Here is a 22,024-nt window from a genome sequence, read left to right on the forward strand (position 1 = left end):
ACATCTTCTTTATCCATTCATCTTTCGATGGACACCGAGGCTCCTTCCACAGTTTGGCTATTGTGGACATTGCTGCTAGAAACATCGGGGTGCAGGTGTCCCGGCATTTCACTGCATCTGTATCTTTGGGGTAAATCCCCAGTAGTGCTAAGCCATTAGTTTTTAGTCTTTTGTTACAGTAGCTTAGCCTGTCTCATAACATCTAAGTGGATATGAAGTGGACAGTTGACTGTACTGATCTGAAGGCCAGGAAAAGATGAGATTTATGGTCATAACCAAACTGGATAGGATGCATGACACCATCTAGAAGGCAAAATAGGAAGTTCTAGCTCTCATGTCCCCACAGAAACACCAATTTGACAACCATCCAGAGTTAAAAATATCTTCATGAGAGCTCTAGTAATTAGGTGAGAGATTATAGCACCCAGATGGAGGACAGAAATGAGAAATGAGAGGACAGCATTTAAGGAAACAAAAGAAGAGTATCACTTTATCACTTTACCCCCTAGCCTGTGCAGTAGAGCACCAAGAGAGATTCCCTTGGCCCCAGAGTTCTCCTCTGGAGAAAAGAGCAAAGAGAAAGTTCAACTTCAGCATGGACACGAGCACTAGGCTCACTCTAGTGGATTCTGGTGCCAAGCCTACCATCATGGACCCAGGCATAGGTCTCTCTGTGGACCTAGAACCACCCATTGACCATGGAACCAGACTTACTTGCCCATAGCCCCAGGCAACAAGCCTGTCTTCTTGAAGACCCAGGTACCCTGCCTGCTCACCTATGGCTCTGGTAGCCCGATCACTCATGGACCCTCCTGGCCAGACTTTCCAGGATCTCTAACCAAGCTGACTGGTAAAGGACTTTCCTTGCCAAAGCCAGTCTGTGGAGACTGGAAGAGGTAACTACTTCTTCAAATGTGCAGACACTAATGCAGGACCATGAGAATTATGAAGAATTGGGAAACATGATATCACCAAAGGAACAAAATAAAGCTCTAATAACTAGCCATAAAGAAATGGAAATCTGAAAACTGCCTGACAAAGAATTGAGAGATGCTCTGAAAGAGCATTTGAGAGATGTCAGTGAGAACACAGATAAACAACTAAACAAAATCAGGAAAATAATACATTAACAAAATAAGAAATTCAACAAAGAGTTAGAAACTATATTTTAAAAAGCAGAAATTCTAAAGCTGAAGAATACAATGACTGAACTGAAAAATTAAATAAAAACAAAAACAGCAGACTTGATCAAACTGAAGAAAAAAAAAAGATGGTACATGATTGGGATGATAGTGATCTTGAAAACAAGTCAGTTGAAATTATCTACAACAACAACAACAAAAATGAGGAGTAAAAAAAGTCAACAAGACTTTGTGAGATACCATCAAATAACCCAAAATGCGTATTTCAGAGTCCCAGAAGGAAAAGAGAAAGAGAAAGGAGTAGAAGGCTTATTTAAAGAAATAATTGTTGAAAACTTCATAAATCTAGGGAGGGAACTGGACATCCAAATTCAGAAAGCCCCAAAGATCCCAAATAGGTTGAATATAAAGAGTTCTACACTAAGACAAATTATAATTCAATTGTCAAAAGCTGAAGACATAGAGAGAATTTTGAAAACAGCAAGAGAAAAATGACTTGTCACATACAAAGGAACCCCCATAAGCAGATTTCTATAAGGACTATAAGACTATAAGCATATTTCTCAACAGAAACTTTACAGCAAAGTGTGGGATGATATAATAGAACTCCAATTTAAAAATATATACATATAAAAATAAATAAATAATTTAAATAAATAAATTATTTAATTTAAATAAATTTAAATAAATAAATTAAATAATAATTAAAGACACCGTCAAACCAGAAGATAGTAAAAAAATTTTAAATATAAATAAAAATAACTAATAAAAAAAACACAGTGTTGAAAGAAAAATAAATGCCAACCAAGAATACTGTACCAATGAAACTGTCCTTAAAAATGAAGAGAGACTGGGGACTTGGGTGGCTCAGTAGGTTAAGCCTCTGCCTTTAGCTCAGGTCATGATCCTAGGATCCTGGGATTGAGCCCCACATCGGGCTCCCTGCTCAGTGGGGAGTCTGCTTCTCCCTCTCTCTTTGCCCCTCCCCCTGATTGTCTCTCTCTCTCTCTCTCTGTGTCAAATAAATAAAATATTTTTAAAAAATGAAAGATAGAAAAAGATTTTCCTAGACAAAGAGAAACTGAAGGACCTCATCACCTCTCTAGATGCATATCTGCATAAGTGCTAAAGAGAGTTTTTCAAGTTGAAACAAAAGAATGCTAAACACAAACATGAGAGCATATTAAAGTATAAATCTCATTGGTAAAGGTAAGTATATAGATAGGCAAATACAGAATAACAATACTTTAACGGCAGTGCATAAATCATGTTTAACTCTAGTATAAATGTTAAAAGACAAAAGTATAAAGAAAAACTAACCACAAAAATTGGTTATATATAAAAAGAAGAAAATTCTGACATCAATAACATAATGTGTGTGGTAGATGGGAGAAGTAGTAAAAGTATAAAGATTTTGTATGTGATTGAATTTAGATTATTATTAGCTCAAAGAGACTGTTATAACAATAAGAAGTGTTATTCAAGCTTCATGGTAACTACAAAGAAAAAATCCAGAACAGATATAAAAAAGATAAAGAGAAAAGAATTAGGGGTAGCTTGGGTGGCTCAGTGGTTTAGCACTGCCTTTGGCCCAAGGTGTGATCCTGGAGACCCAGGATTGAGTGCCCCATCAGGCTCCCTGCATGGAGCCTGTTTCTCCCTCTGCCTGTGTCTCTGCCTCTCTCTCTCTGTGTGTCTCTCATGAATAAATAAAATCTTTTTTAAAAAAAGAGAGAAAAGAATTAAAGTATATCACTACATGCACCCCAATGTTTATAGCAGCAATGTCCACAATAGCCAAAATATGGAAATAGCCCAGATGTCCATTGACAAATAGATGGAGAAAGTGATAACACCATTTGCAATGATGTGGATGGAACTAGAGGGTATTATGCTAAGCGAAATAAGTCTGTCAGAGAAAGACAACATACCATATGATTTCACTTATGTGTGAAATTTAAGAAACAAAACAGATGAACATAGGGGAAGAGAAACAAAAATAAAATAAGACAAAATCATAGAGGGAGACAAACCATAAGAGATTCTTAACAATAGGAAACAAACCAAGAGTTTCTGGAGGAGAGGCAGGTTGGGGTATGGGGTAACTGGGTGATGAGAATTAAGGAGGGGGCACTTGATGTAATGAGACTGGGTGTTATACACAACTGATGAATCACCAAACTCTACCTCTGAAACGAATAATACACTATTTGTTGATTAATTGATTTTAAATTTAAAATAAAAGTATATCACTACCAAAAAAATCATCAAATCATAAAGCAAGACAATTAAATTCAGTTAAGATCAAAGCCATGGATATGAATAAGTCATAAGAACTGTACAGATAAGGCAGCCTGGGTGGCTCAGCAGTTTCGCGCTGCCTTCAGCCCAGGGCATGATCCTGGAGACCCGGGATCAAGTCCCATGTCGGGCTCCCTGCATGGAGCCCGCTTCTCCCTCTACCTGTGTCTCTGCCTCTCTCTCTCCCGCTCTCTCTCCTCTCTCTCCCTCTCCTCTCTCTCTGTGTCTCTCATGAATAAATAAATAAAATCTTTTTTAAAAACTGTACAGATAAAGAAAAGGACTTCAGATGGTACAGAGGGGAATACAATCCTTAAAGTATTCACGGAGAAAAGAAGATGATATTATAATGAAGTAGGAAAGAATAATAAGAGAAATAGAGGTGTTATATTACAGAAGCTAAGAGAGGAGATAGTATCAACAATGGGGCTGTCAAATGTTCAAATGCCACAGAGAGATCAAGAAAATGTCAAGACTGAAAATAGCTTTTGAGTTTAGCAATTATGGTGATCTTGATTTTAAGATTAAAGTGGTGTGTGGCAGAAGGGGAATCAAAGTTATACTGAAACGAATGTTGTAAAATCAGGAAAAGAGGAGGAGGAGTCAAGGGGAGACTACTCCATGAAGCTGCATTCTGCAGGAAAATAAAGAAATGGAATGAAGTCAAGGAATACATTGTTTTTAAGATGGCAGAGACTTGAGCATTTTTTATCCTAGGAAGAATAAGGAACTACATAGAGAAATCAAACAAACAAAAAACAATGTTGGAGTGGAGGTGGAGTTAAATGATTTCCTCCGTGTGTAGACAATAGGAGGGTGTAGATGGTAATAGAGGTCCCAAATAGGGATTCTGAGAAGCAAGTGTGATATAATGATTCAGGTCAAAAAGCAGAGGGTACTGGAAGAACAGTTAGTGGATTACTCTCTTCATCCTTACATTCTTAAAGATTTTATACCACATCTGTCACATTGTCTACAACAAACTTGGCACCATCACCACCACCATGCCTTTCTAAATTTAAGAATTGTATTTTCCAGAACCTCTTCCTATATAAATTCCAACTGTAGTTTGCTAATGAAAGAGCTCTGTGTGAAATTTGAAAAGTGGGAGAAAAGAGGGAGCCATTATTCTTAAGAGGTCAAGAGAATATGTTGGCAAATTGAACACCAATGAAAAATAAACTTATTAAAAAAAAAAAAAAGAGGTCAAGGTGACCAGACATGATAGCTTCTAGAATTTCCCCACAGCGGCTTCATCCCCCATCCTTGGAAGACCTTCATTCTCTCAGCTCCTCCCACAGTTTCATAATCTCTTATTCCTATATTAAGTCTCTTATTCCCATAATATTCATAGTGGCTCTGTTTTCCTAGTCGAAATCAGATGGGTACACTAGGCCTTGTGTTGGCATAGCTATCCCCACCTTCTTTGAGAGAAAAAAAAAGAAATTAATTATTCTGACCTCCAGTCATCTCTATTTTCCTTGGCAATGTCATTTGGAAAAATAAATGGGGACACCTCCTTAGCCTCAATTGCCTTGGATTCTTGGATCCCATCACCCGAAAATGCTTCCTGCATTCTTGAAAGCCGACTTCTTGGGTGCCAATCATTCCTAAATGCTCCTGCGTAATTGGATGCCATCATCTCAGACAAAACCCTTGCATTCTTGGCAATGCTAATTACATGGGACCAGGCAGTGGGTATGGGATTTGATTACACCATGAGCTGACCCTGGGTCCTCTTTAACACCTTCCTAAGAAATGATTCATTATGATCATACTCAGTCACCTTGTTTAGAGAACAAGAAGATTCTTTACTGTACTATTGGGAATCTCATGCCTCAGGTAGTGCTAGCTCCAAAGCCAGCTGTATACACAGAGCTCAGCAAATTATTAACATGTGGCAGAGTTTAAAGAGCCACCTTTACCTAGCCTAACAGGTAAGTCCTGCTTCATTCAGGGCACACAGTGGGGCCTAAGGCACTTGAGTTGTACAGAATCTGGGTTTCTGAATCTTCTCTGGCAGTCAGTTCTCTTTCTCCTATTCCAAGTGGAGCGGCTGCCTACTATTGTGACTCTGCAGCCAGACTACCTAAAGTTAAATCCTGATTTCATTTGGGGAAAGCTGCTTACCTTCTCTGTAACTCGCCTGTAAAGAAAGGATAATAGTAATGAGGATTAAAGAAATACGATTATTTCAAGTGCTCAATATATTCCTGGCACATAAAAAGCACATGGTAATTATAACTTTATTGACTGCAATAAAATCTGATTTCTCTTTCAACTCATTCTTTTATTGCCATTACATCAGTTTTATCACAACTATGGAGCAAATGAGAATGCTTCAGCCTAAGCTTGACATGCATACTCTCTATCCTCCCCTTCTCCTGATTTATTATACATCTGAAATAACTGTTTTATTTGTGCCTAGTTAAGCTTACAGGTTGGCCTAGCTTACACCTCAAAACTTTCCTACCTGACTACAGTTTTATGATATAAGATCTTGCTCCCACCACTTTCTAACCTTATCCTTTATGCCTATCTCCTTGCTCACTCCACTCCAGCCACACTCGCTCCTTGCTATGCCTTAAATATAGCTCCTACCACAGGGCCCTTTCCCTTATTCTTCTATCCATAAAACTCTTCCCCTGGGAGCATAGCTTGAGCCCTCATTACCTTCTTGCCTTTGCCCATGTCACTTTCTAAGTTAGCCCTCCTCTGAACACCTTATATAAAATAACCGCCAACTCCCACTGTTCCCTATCCTACTTTATTTTTCTCCATAGTACTTATCTTCATGTGTCATATCATATATTTACTCATTTATTGTCAATTCCTCCCACTTCTGTTCCAAATGGAATTTTCCTGACCACTAGGTCAAGGAAGACACTTTACCCTAGGGACTAACAGCATATTAGAATATGTCCTGATACAGTTATCCAGACTCTTCTAATTCCTCCTTTTTAAAATCACTTATAACCAAAACAAAGTGATGAAATAGGTCAGTATTCTCAAACAAGGGAAAACAATATTTTATTTTCTTATGAAAAAATTGTCTAGTGCAGTCACTATTCTATCTTCTGCCAATGGTTAAACAAAAAGCTAGAGGAATACAGAGAAAGAAAGTGGTAAATATTAAGAGAAATTTTTAAAAAGACTATTTCCATGTGTGTGTAAAACTGATAGGAATAAGGAAAATTGATCAGCAGATACCTAGAGTTCAGATATTGTGCAACTTCACTTACATCCAAATTGAGAGCTGTAACAATTGGGTTGGATTGCAGAAAGACTCCACATTGGCCCTTGAAAAATCCTTATCATAGTGATATTTTCTGTCTCTATTAGTTAATCTTTCCACTGGATTCATTATATACTGAGTTTATTTCTCTGGTGGAGAAACAACAAACAAATCTTGTTCCAGAGTTCATAGTCTCAGACAAAGATCATGAGGTCACATTTTGTATATGATGTTTGGTGGGGTTTTTTTCTGTTTTTTAAAAAAACTTTTTATTTTGAAATAGCTATGTATGCACAAGGAGTTGCAAAAGTAGTACAGAGTTTCCCTATACCCTTTTTTTAAATAATAAATTTATTTTTTATTGGTGTTCAATTTGCCAACATACAGAATAACACCCAGTGCTCATCCCGTCAAGTGTCCCCTTCAGTGCCTGTCACCTATTCACCCCCACCCCCCGCCCTCCTCCCCTTCCACCACCCCTAGTTCGTTTCCCAGAGTTAGGAGTCTTCATGTTTCTCCCCCCTTGACCTTTCTGTTTTAATGTTTCAAGTTTTTATTTAAATTCTACTTAATTAACATCTAGTGCAATATTAGTTTCAGGATTAGAATTTAGTAATTCATTACTTACATATAATGCCCAGTACTCATCACAAGTGCCCTTCTTAATACCCATCAACCATTTAAAACATCTACCCAACTACCTCCCCTCCAGCAACCCTCAGTTTGTTCTCTATAGTTAGGAGTATTTATTTCATTAGTTTTGTTTCTAAAATTCCACATACAGATGAAATCATATGGAAAAATAAATATTTTTCTCTGACCTATTTTGCTTAGTATAATACACTCTAGCTCCATCACCATTGCTGCAAATGGCAAGATTTCATTTTTTTTTATGGCTGAGTAACATTCCATTATATATATCTCACATCTTCTTTACCCATTTATCTGTCAATGGACATCTCAGTTCTTTCCATAATTTGGCTATTATAGATAATGCTGCTATAAACATCATGGTGCATGTACTCCCAAATTAGTATTTTTGTATCCTTTCAAAACACCCAGTACAATTAGTGGGTCATAGTGTAGTTCTATTTTTAACTTTTTGAGGAATCTCCATACTGTTTTGCAGAGTGGCTTCACCAATTTGAGTTCCCACCATCAGTATAAGAGGGTTTCTCTTTCTCCACATACTCACTAAGATCTGTTGTTTCTTGTGTTGTTCATTTTAGCACTTCTAACAGGTGGGAGGTGGTATCATTATAGTTTTGATTCATATTTGCCGGATAACAAGTAATGTTGAGCATCTTTCTATTTGTCTGTTAGCCATCTATATTTCCTCTTTGTAAAAGTGTTTATTTATGTCTTCTGCCCATTTATTAACTGGATTACTTGTTTTTTTTGGGTGTTGAGTTTGATCAGTTCTTTGTAGATTGGACACTAACCTTTTATCAGATATGTCATGTGCAAATATCCTCTACATTTCCATAGGTTGTCTTTTAGTGTTATTGATTGTTTCCTTCACTGTGCTGAAGCTTTTTATCTTGATGAAGCCCCAATAGTTCATATTTGCTTTTGTTTCCCTTGCCTTGGGAATCCAGTCTAGTGAGAAGTTGTTGTGGGCAATGTCAAGGAGGTTGCTGCTTGTGTTCTCCTCTAGGATTTTGATGGTTTCCTATCCCACATTTAGGTCTTTCAACCATTTTAAATTTATTTTGTAGGTGTCTTTTAGTTTTGTTGACTGTATCCTTTGCTGTGCAAAAGCTTCTTATCTTGATGAAGTCCCAATAGTTCATTTTTGCTTTTGTCTCTTTTGCCTTCGTGGATGTATCTTGCAAGAAGTTACTGGGGCCGCATTCAAAAAGGGTGTTGCCTGTGTTCTCCTCTAGGATTTTGATGGAATCTTGTCTCACATTTAGATCTTTCATCCATTTTGAGTTTATCCATTTGGTGTAAGAAAGTAGTCCAGTTTCATTCTTTGGCATGTAGTTGTCCAATTTTCCAACACCATTTGTGAAGAGACTGTCTTTTTCCATTGGATGTTCTTTCCTACTTTGTTGAAGATTAGTTGAACATATAGTTGTGGGTCCATTTCTGAGTTATCTACTCTGTTCCACTAATATGTGTGTCTGTTTTTGTGCCTATACCATACTGTCTTGATGACCACAGCTTTGTAGTAGAGCTTGAAGTCAGGAATTGTGGTGCTTCCAGATTTGGTTTTCTTTTTCAAGATTGCTTTAGCTATTCAGGGTCTTTTCTGGTTCCATGCAAATTTTAGGATTGTTTGTTCTAGCTCTGTGGCAAATGCTGGTGGCATTTTGACAGGGATTGCATTAAATGTATAGATTGTTTGGGGTAGCATAGGCATTTTAACAATGTTTTCCAATCCATGAATATGAAATGGTTTTCCATTTCTTTGTGCCCTCCTCATTTTTTTCATAAGTGTTCTATAGTTTTCAGAGTACAGGTCTTTTACCTCTTTGTTTAGATTTATTCCTAGGTATCACCATGAGTTTTGGTGCAATTATATATGGGATTGATTCCTTGATTACTCTTTCTGGTTCATTATTGGTGTGTAGAAACACAACAGATTTCTGAACATTGATTCTGTACCCTAGGACTTTACTAAATTCATGCATCACTTCCAGTACTTCTAGCAAATTTAGTTAGTTAGTTAGTTAGTTAGTTAGTTAGTTAGTTAGTTAGTTGTTAGTTAGTTAGTTTTAGTTAGTTGAGAGAGAAACAGAGAGAGAGAGAGAGAGAGAGAGAGAGAGAAGGGGGCAGAGATAGAGAGAGAATCTCAGACTTCCCACTGAGCATGAAGCCTGAATGAGGCTTAATCCCAGGACCCTGACATCACAACCTGAGCCAGAATCAAGAGTTAGATGTTCAACTGACTGAGCCAGTTGGGTGCCCGTTTAGGCAATTTTTTGGTGGAGTCTTTTGGGTTTTCCACATAGAGTACTGTGTTGTTTGCAAATAGCGAAAGTTTGATTTCTTCCTTGTAGATTTGGATGTCTTTTATTCCTTTGTGTTTGATTGCTGAGTCTAGGACTTCCAGTACTATGTCAAGTAACAGTGGTGAGAGTGGACATCCCTGTCTTGTCCCTGACTGCAGTGGGAAAGCTTTTTCCCTTTTAAAGAGTCCCCTTTACAACTTCTTGCAGGGCTAGTTTATTGGTTATGAACTCCTTTACTTTTTCTTTGTCTGGGAAACTCCTTATCTCTCTATTCTAAATGATAGCCTCACTGCATAAAACACTCTTGGCTGCAGATTTTTCTCATTCAGCACATTGAATGTACCATTCCACTCCCTTCTGGCCTGCCACATTTAAGTGGAGAGATTTGCTGATAACCATATTTGTCCTTCCTTGTAAATTAGGCATTTCTTTTCCCTTGATGCTTTTAGGATTTTTTTTTCTTATCTCTGTTTTTTGCAGATTTTACTAGAATATGTCTTGGTGTGCTTTTTTTTGATTTTGATGGGAGTTCTCTGTGCCTCCTGGATTTGGAGGTCTGTTTCCTTCCCCAGATTAGGGAAATTTTCAGCTATAATTTGCTCAAATAAACCTTCTGCCCCCTTCTCCCTCTCTTCTTCTAGGACTCCTATGATACAAATGTTATTATACTTCATGGAGTCACTGAGCTCCCTAAGTCTAATATTTTTCTTTCCCTCTTCTTTTCAGGCTTCATTATTTTCCATGATTTTATCTTCTATATCATTTATTCATTCCTTTGCTTCTTCCATCCTTGTGGTCATTATATCCAGTCAGTTTTGCATTCCAGTTATAGCAATTTTTAGGTCCATTACCTCTACTCTAAGAAACTCCCTGGTGTTCCATGCTTTTCTTAAGCCCACTAGTATCCTTATGATTATTCTTTTAAATTCTGGATCAGGCATATTACTTACATCTGTTTTTATTAGATCCCTGGCCATGGCCTTTTCTTGTTCTTTCTGTTGGGATGAATTCTTCAGTCTTTGCATTTTATTCATTTCTGTCTTCTTTTTGTGTTAGGAAAGCTAGCTATGTTTCTTAGTCCTGAGAGTAATGGCTTTATTTAGAAGGGGTCATATACTGTCCAGGGCCTAGTACTTCAGGAAGTGTCTCTGGTGTGTGCTATATGCACTCTGTTGCTTGATTTTGGCTGCTCTTTCCCTCAGGTTAGTCCTCTGCAGAGTTTCTCCTTGCCTACAGTGGTGAGTGTTTGGATCTTGTCCAAAAAGTGGGGAGTTTTAACTAGGTATGCTCTGGTCTGCTTCTTATAAGAGGTCAGAGCCTATTTCCACTAGAGCTGAAGCTTTGCAGCACTCTGTGGTCATTAGCTTGGTGCATGTTGGGGGTTTATGCTGGTCTTCTGGGAGAGGAGCACACTGCTTGGATTCTCAGGCACACTTTACCTAGTAAAGAAGCACCTGTAAAGGACAAGAGAGTAGGGATTGGTATAAGCACCTCAGGCTTTCATTGGGGTGCTGTGCTGCTCACTGAAGTCCATCTGTGCTGATAAGTGGGCAAGAACAATGGTACCAGCCCTCTCCCAGAGAGGAGAGCTCACATCCACTGCTGTCCAGGAAGCCCTCATAGAAGAGAGGATAATCTCCCCTTGTGCATCTCATGTGTCCCTCCGATCACTGCATTTACCCTGTCTGTGTCTGAGCCATCTTTCTACCCAGAAGTTCAGTGCACCTGTGTTTAATCACAAGCATACTGGCTGAATTTCAAGTCCAAACATTAGGAAACCAGTGCAGTGTGGACTCAACTAATCCTCTGGGAGATGGTCTTGAAGTGCTGGGGCTGGTGCTGGTTTGTCCCAGAAGGGCAGTCACACCAATGCCCAGGAGCTTGGTATTTAGAATTAAATGCAGCAAAAAGCCTGCATCCAGGTTAGCTGTCCTCAGCAGTTGTCTCTGCCTCTATGCTAAGGAACAGGGCCTTGCAATATTGTCCACCTGCTCTTTTGTCCTCTGAGAGGCAATGGAACCTCTATCAGAGGTGCAATAAGGGGAAGCTGTCTCTCCCAGTATATCCCAGGGGATCCTCAGATTGTGTCCTCTGCTCCCAGGCCTCTGTCTTCCTTTTCCACAGGAGTACCACTGTATCCATACTGACCTCAGTGCAGACGTCCAAAACTCCAGTGTTTGAGCTCTGCTGGTTGTAAACTCACAATAGTCAGCCTTTCTTGTTTTTCCAGTCAATGTTTTTGGGAAAGTATTTTTCTTGTGTGATCCCTTGTCTCTCTGTTGCTGTCTCTGTCTCTGTGTGTCTCTCTCTCTTCTGTCTGTGATCAGGGCTCTCTCCTCTTCACAGTACATGCAATCCTTTTCTGCCCTAAATCACAACTCCACACCTCCTACCTTCCATGATATGGCCTCTTCTCCCCTCTAGTTGTGTGATTTGTTCTCTTAGTCCTCAGATCAATTACTTAGGTATTCAGAATGATTTGATATTTATCTACCTGTGTCAAGGAACAAAGCAAGCATGGGGTCCTCTTACTACTCTGCCATCTTAACTTTCTGTATTTGATTTTGGGCATTCATATTTATAGAACCCAGAATGCATATCAGTTAACCAATAGATACTTATTGAGTACCTACATCAATGTTACTGAAATCAATTAATAAGTAGTTCTCAAACTACATCAATTTTACTACCCTAAAATTGATGACTAAGGATGGCATGGGATCTAGGAAGTGAACAGATAAGAATCATCTCATCTGCAGTATCTAATGGTCTATACAACACTAACACAGACTAACAGTAAATATTACTATATTAGTTACCTGTTGCCAATGTAATAAATTACCACAAGTATAGTGGTAATAGTATAGTGGTAATAATAAATTACCACAAGTATAGTGGTAATAGTATGGTATAGGTTAAAACAACACAAAATTTTCTCTTCTAGTTCTGGAAGTCAGAAGCCCAAAATGGGTCTTATAGGTTAAAATCAAGGTGTTGGCAAAGCTGTATTCCTTCTATAAGTTCTAAGTGAGAATCCATTTCCTTACCTTTCCTTGTTTTTTTTTTTTAACATCCTTATTTTATTTTATTTATTTTATTTATTTTATTTTTTATTGGAGTTCAATTTGCCAACATATAGCATAATACCCAGTGCTCATCCCATCAACTGCCCCCCTCAGTGCCCGTCATCCAATCAACCCCCAGCCCCTGCCCACCTCCCTTTCCACCACCCCTTGTTCGTTTCCCAGAGCTAGCAGTCTCTCATATTCTGTCTCCCTCTCTGATATTTCCCATTTATTTTTCTCCTTTCCCCTTTATTCCCTTTCACTATTTTTTATATTCGCCATATGAATGAAATCATATAATGTTTTTCCTTCTCCGATTGACTTATTTCACTCAGCATAGTACCCTCCAGTTCCATCCACGTCGAAGCAAATGGTGGGTATTTGTCATTTCTAATGGATAATATTCCATTGTATACATAAACCACATCTTCTTTATCCATTCATCTTTTGATAGACACCGAGGCTCCTTCCACAGTTTGGCTATTGTGGACATTGCTGCTAGAAACATCGGGGTGCAGGTGTCCCAGCATTTCACTGCACATGTATCCTTGGGGTAAATCCCTAGCAGTGCAATTGCTGGGTCATAGGGCAGGTCTATTTTTAACTCTTTGAGGAACCTCCACACAGTTTTCCAGAGTGGCTGCACCAGTTCACATTCCCACCAACAGTGCATCCACATCCTCTCCAACATTTGGATGCTTGTATTGCGATGTATTTCCCCCTCAGGACTGCTTTTGCTGCATCCCAAAGATTTTGAATGGTTGTATCTTCATTTTCATTAGTTTCCACGAATCTTTTTAATTCTTCCTTAATTTCCTGGTTGACCCTTTCATCTTTTAGCAGGATGGTCCTTAACCTCCATGTGTTTGAGATATTTCCAAACTTCTTGTTGTGATTTAGTTCTAATTTCAAGGCATTATGGTCTGAGAATATGCAGGGGACGATCCCAATCTTTTGGTATCGGTTCAGACCCGATTTGTGACCCAGTATGTGGTCTATTCTGGAGAAAGTTCCATGTGCACTTGAGAAGAATGTGTATTCAGTTGAGTTTGGATGTAAAGTTCTGTAGATATCTGTGAAATCCATCTGGTCCAGTGTATCATTTAAAGCTCTCGTTTCTTTGGAGATGTTGTGTTTAGAAGACCTATCGAGTGTAGAAAGCACTAGATTGAAGTCACCAAGTATAAGTGTATTATTATCTAAGTATGCCTTAACTTTGGTTATTAATTGATTGATATATTTAGCATCCAAGATTTTAGAGGAAAGGAACAACTGCCTCTCCTTTCTTTAGGAAGGAAATAGTCATTTTCTAGAGATATCAGAGGTGGTGTCTCCACCATAACTCAATGTTTGAAAACCTAACAGAACTAGTCAGATGAATTCTTCAGTATTAAATTTTGGAGAAAACTTTCAGTCAGGGTTGTGATCAAGTGCTGGGAAGTTTAGACCCCTGGAAACAGGAAAATTAATGGAGAAAACGTAATAAAAACTGAATTCACCTAGCATACAATGGAGTCTCCTAGGAACAGAGAATCAGAAATATTTCCATTCTTTCCAGACCAGTGTCCCCAGGAGAAAACATGCACTTAAAGGTTGGAGTGCCAAGAGAAATGTGACTAATGAGCAATGTGGGGAACTGCAAATACCTCTTCTGCTACAGAACCTCAGAGTGTGTATTTTGGTTGGACAGAACATCATTGTTGCTTTTGAAGTCTGGCTGGGAAACCAATGCCTGATGCTGTCCTGATGTCTTGTCTGGGGACAGAGCTTAATCTCCATCATCAACTAATCATGGAGGAATTGTGACTTGCAAAGGGAAAGCTTGCTCTCTGAGTTCCCATGCAGGTGAGTTCAATAGCCCAACAGACACTGCAGGAGAGGGTCAAAGGGATCTGAAGGCAAGAACTTGTACCTGAGGCCACTGAGAATCCATTCAGCATAGCCCAGAATGCAGAGATCACTGTAGTTGTTTGCTGGCTTTACAGGCAAGTGAGTGTATTTATTTAGGATGCTGAAAAGAAAAGTAAACCTTGCAATCAGAAGTGCAGTATCAATGTTGACAATTAAATGGTGTAAATGGAAGCCCAGTTAAAAGGAATGGGGAGGCATATAATGTGCTTCCAATAAAAGTAGAACTGAGGGAGCCCTGAGTGTCTCGCCGATTTAACACCTGCCTTCAGCCTAGGGCACGATCCTGGAGTCCCTGGATCGAGTCCCATGTCGGGCTCCCTAAGTGGAGCCTGCTTCTCCCTCTGCCTGTGTCTCTGCCTCTCTGTGTGTGTATCTCTCATGAATAAATAAATAAAAGCTTTAAAAAAAAGTAGAACTGAGGGGCAAGGATCTTATTCATTAATGAGAGTCCACAAATAGGGTATTAGCTGTGGAGAGAGAAATAGTGAAGTGAAGGCAGGTCCTTTTATTTTAAGATGAGACATCTTAAACTGTGTTTCCACATAAATGAGAAAAATCCAGACCAAGCCATGATTGCAAATACATCCTTGCAATAGCAGTGCATGAAACATACACACATTATCTTCTCTCGTTCTGGGAGCTCACATGAAAAAAAATGTATATAATAGATGAAAATGGGTATGCTAATGAGCTTTACTTTGCATTATTTTAGAACCTGTGAGGCTGACTGTATTTGTAGGTTTATTGGTCATTTGGAGCTTCTTTGTTAAAAATTGTCTATGCAACTTCTTTGCTTTTGTTTTTGTTTTTTGTTTTTTTTCAAGAATGTTTTTTTAATAATAAATTTATTTTTTATTGGTGTTCAATTTGCCAACATACAGAATACCACCCAGTGTTCATCCGTCAAGTGCCCCACTCAGTGCCAGTCACTTCTTTGCTTTTGGATAGTGTTATAAGACTGTTTTTGTTCCTTTCTAAAAATTTGATCTTTGGGGTGTCCAGCTGGCTCAGTCAATGGAGTATGCGGCTCTTGCTCTTTGGGTTTTTAATTCAAGCCCCATGTTGGGTGTAGAGATTGCTTGAAAATACAATTCTTAAAAAATAAAATAATTTGATCCTTTAAAAAAATACCATGGACTTTCTTCAGAGAGTTGGAACAAATCATCTTAAGATTTGTGTGGAATCAAAAAAGACCCTGAATAGCCAGGGGAATATTGAAAAAGAAAACCAGTGCTTATGTATACAATGGAATATTACTCAGCCATTAGAAGTGACAAATACCCACCATTTGCTTCAACGTGGATGGAACTGGAGGGTATTATGCTGAGTGAAGTAAGTCAGTTGGAGAAGGACAAACATTATATGGTCTCATTCATTTGGGGAATATAAATAATAGTGAAAGGGAATAGAAGGGAAGGGAGAAGAAGTGTGTCGGAAATATCAGAAAGGGAGACAGAACAGAAAGACTCCTAACTCTGGGAAACGAACTAGCGGTGGTGGAAGGGGAGGAGGGCGGGGGGTGGGGGTGAATGGGTGACGGGCACTGAGGGGGGCACTTGACAGGATGAGCACTGGGTGTTATTCTGTATGTTGACAAATTGAACACCAATAAAAAATAAATTTATCATTAAAAAAAAAAGAAAACCAGTGCCAGGGGTATCGCAATGCCAAACTCCAAGTTGTACTACAAAGCTGTGATCATCAAGACAGTGTGGTACTGGCACAAAAACAGACACATAGAACAATGGAACAGAATAGAGAATCCAGAAGTGGACCCTCAACTCTATGGTCAACTAATATTTGACAAGGCAGGAAAAACAACCCACTGGAAAAATGACAGTCTCTTCAATAAATGGTGCCATGGAAATTGGACAGCCACATGCAGCAGAATAAAACTAGACCATTCTCTTACACCATACACAAAGATAAACTCAAAATGGATGAAAGATCTAAATGTGAGACAAGAATCCATCAAAATCCTAGAGGAGAACACAGACAACACTCTTTTTGAACTTGGCCACCGCAACTTCTTGCAAGATACATCTATGAAGGCAAGAGAAACAAAAGCAAAAATGAACTATAGGGACTTCACCAAGATAAAAAGCTTCTGCACAGTAAAGGAAACAATCAACAAAACTAAAAGACAACCTACAGAATGGGAGAAGATATTTGCAAATGACGTATCAGATAAAGGGCTAGTATCCAAGATCTATAAAGAACTTTTAAACCCAACAGCAAAGAAACAAACAATCCAATCATGAAATGGGAAAAAGACATGAACAGAAATTTCACCAAAGAAGACAGAGACATGGCCAACAAGCACATGAGAAAATGCTCTGCATCACTTGCCATCAGGGAAATAAAAATCAAAACCACAATGAGATACCACCTCACACCAGGGAGGATGGTGAAAATTAACAAGGCAGGAAACAACAAATGTTGGAGAGGATGTGGAGAAAGGGGAACCCTCTTGCACTGTTGGTGGGAATGTGAACTGGTGCAGCCACTCTGGAAAACTGTGTGGAGGTTCCTCAAAGAGTTAAAAATAGACCTGCCCTACAACCCAGCATTTGCACTGCTGAGGATTTACCCCAAAGATACAGATGCAGTGAAACTGTAGGACAGCTGCACCCCAATGTTTATAGCACGAATGTCCACAATAGCCAAGCTGTGGAAGGAGCCTCGGTGTCCATCGAAAGATGAAAGAATAAGAAGATGTGGTCTATATATACAATGGAATAACTCAGCCATGGGACTCCTGGGTGGCTCAGCGTTGAGCGCCTGCCTTTGGCCCCGGGCGTGATTCCGGAGTCCTGGGATCGAATCCCACACCAGGCTTTCTGCATGGAGCCTGCTTCTCTCTCTGCCTGTGTCTCTGCCTCTCTCTCTCTCTCTGTGTGTGCCTCCCATGAATGAATAAATAAATAAAATCTTTTTTTAAAAAAAGGAATAACTCAGCCATTAGAAACGACAATACCTGGGGATCCTTGGGTGGCTCAGTGGTTTGGAGCCTGCCTTTGGCCCAGGGCGCTTATCCTGGAGTCCTGGGATTGAGTCCCGCATCAGGCTCCCGGCATGGAGCCTGCTTCTCTCTCCTCCTGTGTCTCTGCCTCTTTCTCTCTCGTCTATCATAAAATAAATAAATAAATAAATCTTAAAAAAAATGACAATACCCACCTTTGTTTCAACGTGGATAGAACTGGAGTATATTGGGCAGCCTGGCTGGTTCAGCGGTTTAGTGGCGCCTTCCGCCCAGGTCGTGGTCCTGGGAGACGTGGGATCGAGTCCCACGTCAGGCACCCTACATGGAGCCTACTTCTCCCTCTGCCTGTGTCTCTACCTCTGTGTGTGTGTGTGTGTGTGTGTGTGTGTCTCATAAATAAATTAATGAAATCTTATTTAAATCCGTTTCTTTGGAGATGTTGTGCTTAGAAAATCTGTGAATTACAGAAAGTGTTGTGCTCAAGTCTCCTAGTATAAGTGTATTATTATCTAATTATGTCTTAACTTTGGTTATTAATTGATTGATATGCTTGGCAGCTCCCACATCAGGGGCATAAATATTGATGATTGTTAGGTCCTCTTGTTGGATAGATGCTTTAAGTATGATATAGTGTCCCTCTTCATTTCTTACTACAGTCTTTGGGATAAACTTTAATTTATCTGATATGAGGATTGTTACCCCTGCTTTCTTTTGAGGACCACTTGAATGGTAAATGGTTCTCTAACCTTTCATTTTCAGGCTGTAGGTGTCCTTAGGTCTAAAATGAGTCTCTTGTAGACAGCAAATAAATGGGTCTTGCTTTTTTATCCAGTCTGAAACCCTGGGTCTTTTTTTTTAAGTTCTCTTTTCCTTTTTTAAAAAATCAGAAAGGGAGACAGAACATGGAAGATTCCTAACTCTGGGAAACGAACTAGGGATGGTGGAAGGGGAGGAGGGCGAGAGGTGGGGGTGACTGGGTGGCGGGCACTGAGGGGGGCACTTGACGGGATGAGCACCAGGTGTTATTCTGTATGTTGGCAAATTGAACACCAATAAAAAATAAATTTATTATTTAAAAAAATTTAAAAGATAAATAAATAATTTTTATTGGAGTTCATTTTGCCAACATATAGCCTAACACCCAGTGCTCATCCTGCCAAGTGCCCCTCTCAGTGCCCATCACCCATCACCCCAACCCCTGTCCACCTCCCCTTTCACTACCCCTTGTTAATTTCCCAGAGTTAGGTGTCTCTCATGTTTTGTCACCCTCACTGATATTTTCTGATAGGATCATTAAGCCCATTCATGTTCAGAGTTACTATTGAAAGCTATGAATTTAGTGTTATCATAATACCTATGATGACAGGTATAGGAGGGTGTCCTCCTTCTTTTACAGAGTCCCCCTTAATATTTCTTGCAGAGCTGGTTTGGTGGTCACATACTCTTTTGGTTTCTGCCTATCTTGGAAGCTCTTTATCTCTTCTTCTATTCTGAATGAGAGCCTTGCTGGATAAAGTATTCTTGGCTGCAGGTTCTTCTCATTTAGGACCCTGACTATATCCTGCCAGCCCTTCCTGGCCTGCCAGGTCTCTGTGGAGAGGTCTGCTGTTAATCTAGTATTTCTCCCATATAAGTTAGGGATCTCTTGTCTCTTGCTGCTTTAAAGATTTTCTCTTTCTCTTTGGAATTTGCAAGTTTCACTATTAAATGTTGAGATGTTGAACGGTTTTTATTGATTTTGGGGGGGAACCTCTCTGTCTCCTGGATCTGAATGCCTGTTTCCCTCCCCAAGTTAGGGAAGTTCTCAGCTATGATTTGTTGAAATATGCTTTCTGGTGTTCCGTCCCTCTCGGCGCCCTCTGGAACCCCAATTAAATGTAGATTTTTCCTTCTGAGGCTGTCATTTATTTCCCTTAACCTTTCCTCATGGTCTTTTAATTGTTTTTCTCTTTTTTCCTCAGCTTCCTTCCTTGCCATCAACTTGTCTTCTATGTCATTCACTCGTTCTACTTCATTAACCCTCGTTGTTAGGACCTCCAGTTTAGATTGCGTCTCATTTAATTGATTTTTAATTTTGGCCTGATTAGATCTGAATTCTGCAGTCATGAAGTCTCTTGAATCCTTTATGCTTTTTTCCAGAGCCACCAGTAGCTTTATAATTGTTCTTCTGAATTGACTTTCTGACATCAAGTTGTAATCCAAATTCTGTAACTCTGTGGCAGACAGTACTATTTCTGATTCTTTCTTTTGTGGTGAGTTCTTTCTAGTCATTTTTCTCAGTGCGGAGTGGCTAAAAACAAGTACTGAAAATAGAAGGAAAAAAATAAAAAACAAAACAAAAAAAACAAGGAGGGGTATCTCCTGGTTCTATATACTATAAATCCCTCGACTTCCCCTGGAGCTTTCCAGCACTGCTCGGCAGAACTTGCTCTTTCCCTGTCCTTCCAGCTGGTCTTCTGGGGGAGGGAGCTGTTGTGCTGGTTCTCAGGCGTGTGCACAGCTCAGTGGGAGCTCTTGACCCCGTGAGGCCTCTGTACTCTGCCAGTCCTGCTTCATCTCAGGCAAAGGGTAACACCAGGAGGAACCACCATAACTGCGGCGGCTAGCTCTCCAGCCCTGGAGCAGCCCCTCTCCCCACCCCAGTCCCCACTGGCCGGGATGCTCACGGTGGCAGGCATGCTGACCAGCACAGCTTTGGGACATCCGGTGGCAGGAGAGTCCTCGTCCTGTGCCCTCCCTGCCTCTGCCTGTCCTGAGGGGGAGCGCCAGACCCTGGACTGTGTCCACTTGGTGCCCTGGGACCCGGGGCCCAGGCTGCTGGAATTGTGCTCCCAGGGCCTAAGCTCCCAAAGGCAGAAGGGTGCAGCCCCCTCCAACGGGAGCCACCACCTGAACTGCTCCCGAGGCCCCGCTGGGCGCGCTCCAGCCCTTTCCCGAGATCGCCCCTGGTCTGGGCGCCCTCTCCCCTGGGCTCCCTTCCTCTGTGAGTGACCCCAGGAGACTGGAGGCTCCACTACCCCTCCTGTGGCGCTACCCGGTTTCCCTCCTGAGCGACTTTCCTTCCGTGAAGAATCCGGTGCAGGTTTTTCAAAGTTCCGGTGTCTCTGGGACTGGGCTTTCCAGTCCCTGAGGCTCTTGCTGCAGCCTTAGCCCAGCTCTTTGTGGGAGCCACTCCTCCACTTGATTTTTTTTTTCTGCCTTCCTACCTTGTTAGAAGTGCAAACTTCTCTCTGTAGCATTCCAGCTGTTTTCTCTTTAAACCTCAGGTCAAAGATGCAGATGCAATGAAACGCCGGGACACCTGCACCCCAATGTTTCTAGCAGCAATGTCCACAATAGCCAAACTGTGGAAGGAGCCTTGGTGTCCGTCGAAAGATGAATGGATAAAGATGTGGTTAATGTATACAATGGAATATTACTCAGCCATTAGAAGTGACAAATACCCACCATTTACTTCAACGTGGATGGAACTGGAGGGTATTATGCTGAGTGAAGTAAGTCAGTTGGAGAAGGACACACATTATATGGTCTCATTCATTTGGGGAATATAAATAATAGTGAAGGGAATAGAAGGGAAGGGAGAAGAAATGGGTAGGAAATATCAGAAAGGGAGACAGAACATAAAGACTCCTAACTCTGGAAAACGAACTAGGGGTGGTGGAAGGGGAGGAGGGCACTGAGGGGGGCACTTGACAGAATGAGCGCTGGGTGTTATTCTGTATGTTGACAAATTGAACACCAATAAAAAATAAATTTATTATTTTAAAAAAATAAACCTCAGGTCAAATTCGTAGTTTTTCAGGATTATTTGAAAGTTATCTAGGTAAATTGGTGGGGACAGGTGACTTGGGGATCCTACTCCTCAGCCGTCTTGCCCCGCCCCCAGGTGGGGGTATTCTCAGCCAGGAATGCTACTGATTCCATCTTCACCATGGACTTTTCTTAAAAGAAATGTAAAACTCTTTTTGAAGAATGGGTTCCAACAGTTCAACCCAATTGGCCTCTGATTTCACTTTGGAAGAGAGGCTACCAGGAGGGAAGATAGTTAAGAATCATATCCAGGAGCCATGAGCCCCATATGTTATCTGCTTCTACTAAACAGATGAACCTTGAGAATAAGAAAGAAAGGAGGGGATCCCTGGGTGGTGCAGCGGTTTAGCACCTGCCTTTGGCCCAGGGCGCAATCCTGGAGACCCGGGATCGAATCCCACATCGGGCTCCCGGTGCATGGAGCCTGCTTCTCCCTCTGCCTATGTGTCTCTGCCTCTCTCTCTCTCTCTCTCTCTCTCTCTCTCTCTTTCTCTCTCTGTGACTATCATAAATAAATAAAAATTTAAAAAAAAGAAAGGAAAAGAGAATGCATTAAATCCTTATCAGATATTCAACAGTATTGTAATATTATCTCACCTAATTCCCACATGTCTGATATT

This window comes from Canis lupus, chromosome 12 (genome assembly GCF_048164855.1).
Source record: "Canis lupus baileyi chromosome 12, mCanLup2.hap1, whole genome shotgun sequence".
Lineage (NCBI taxonomy): Eukaryota > Metazoa > Chordata > Mammalia > Carnivora > Canidae > Canis > Canis lupus.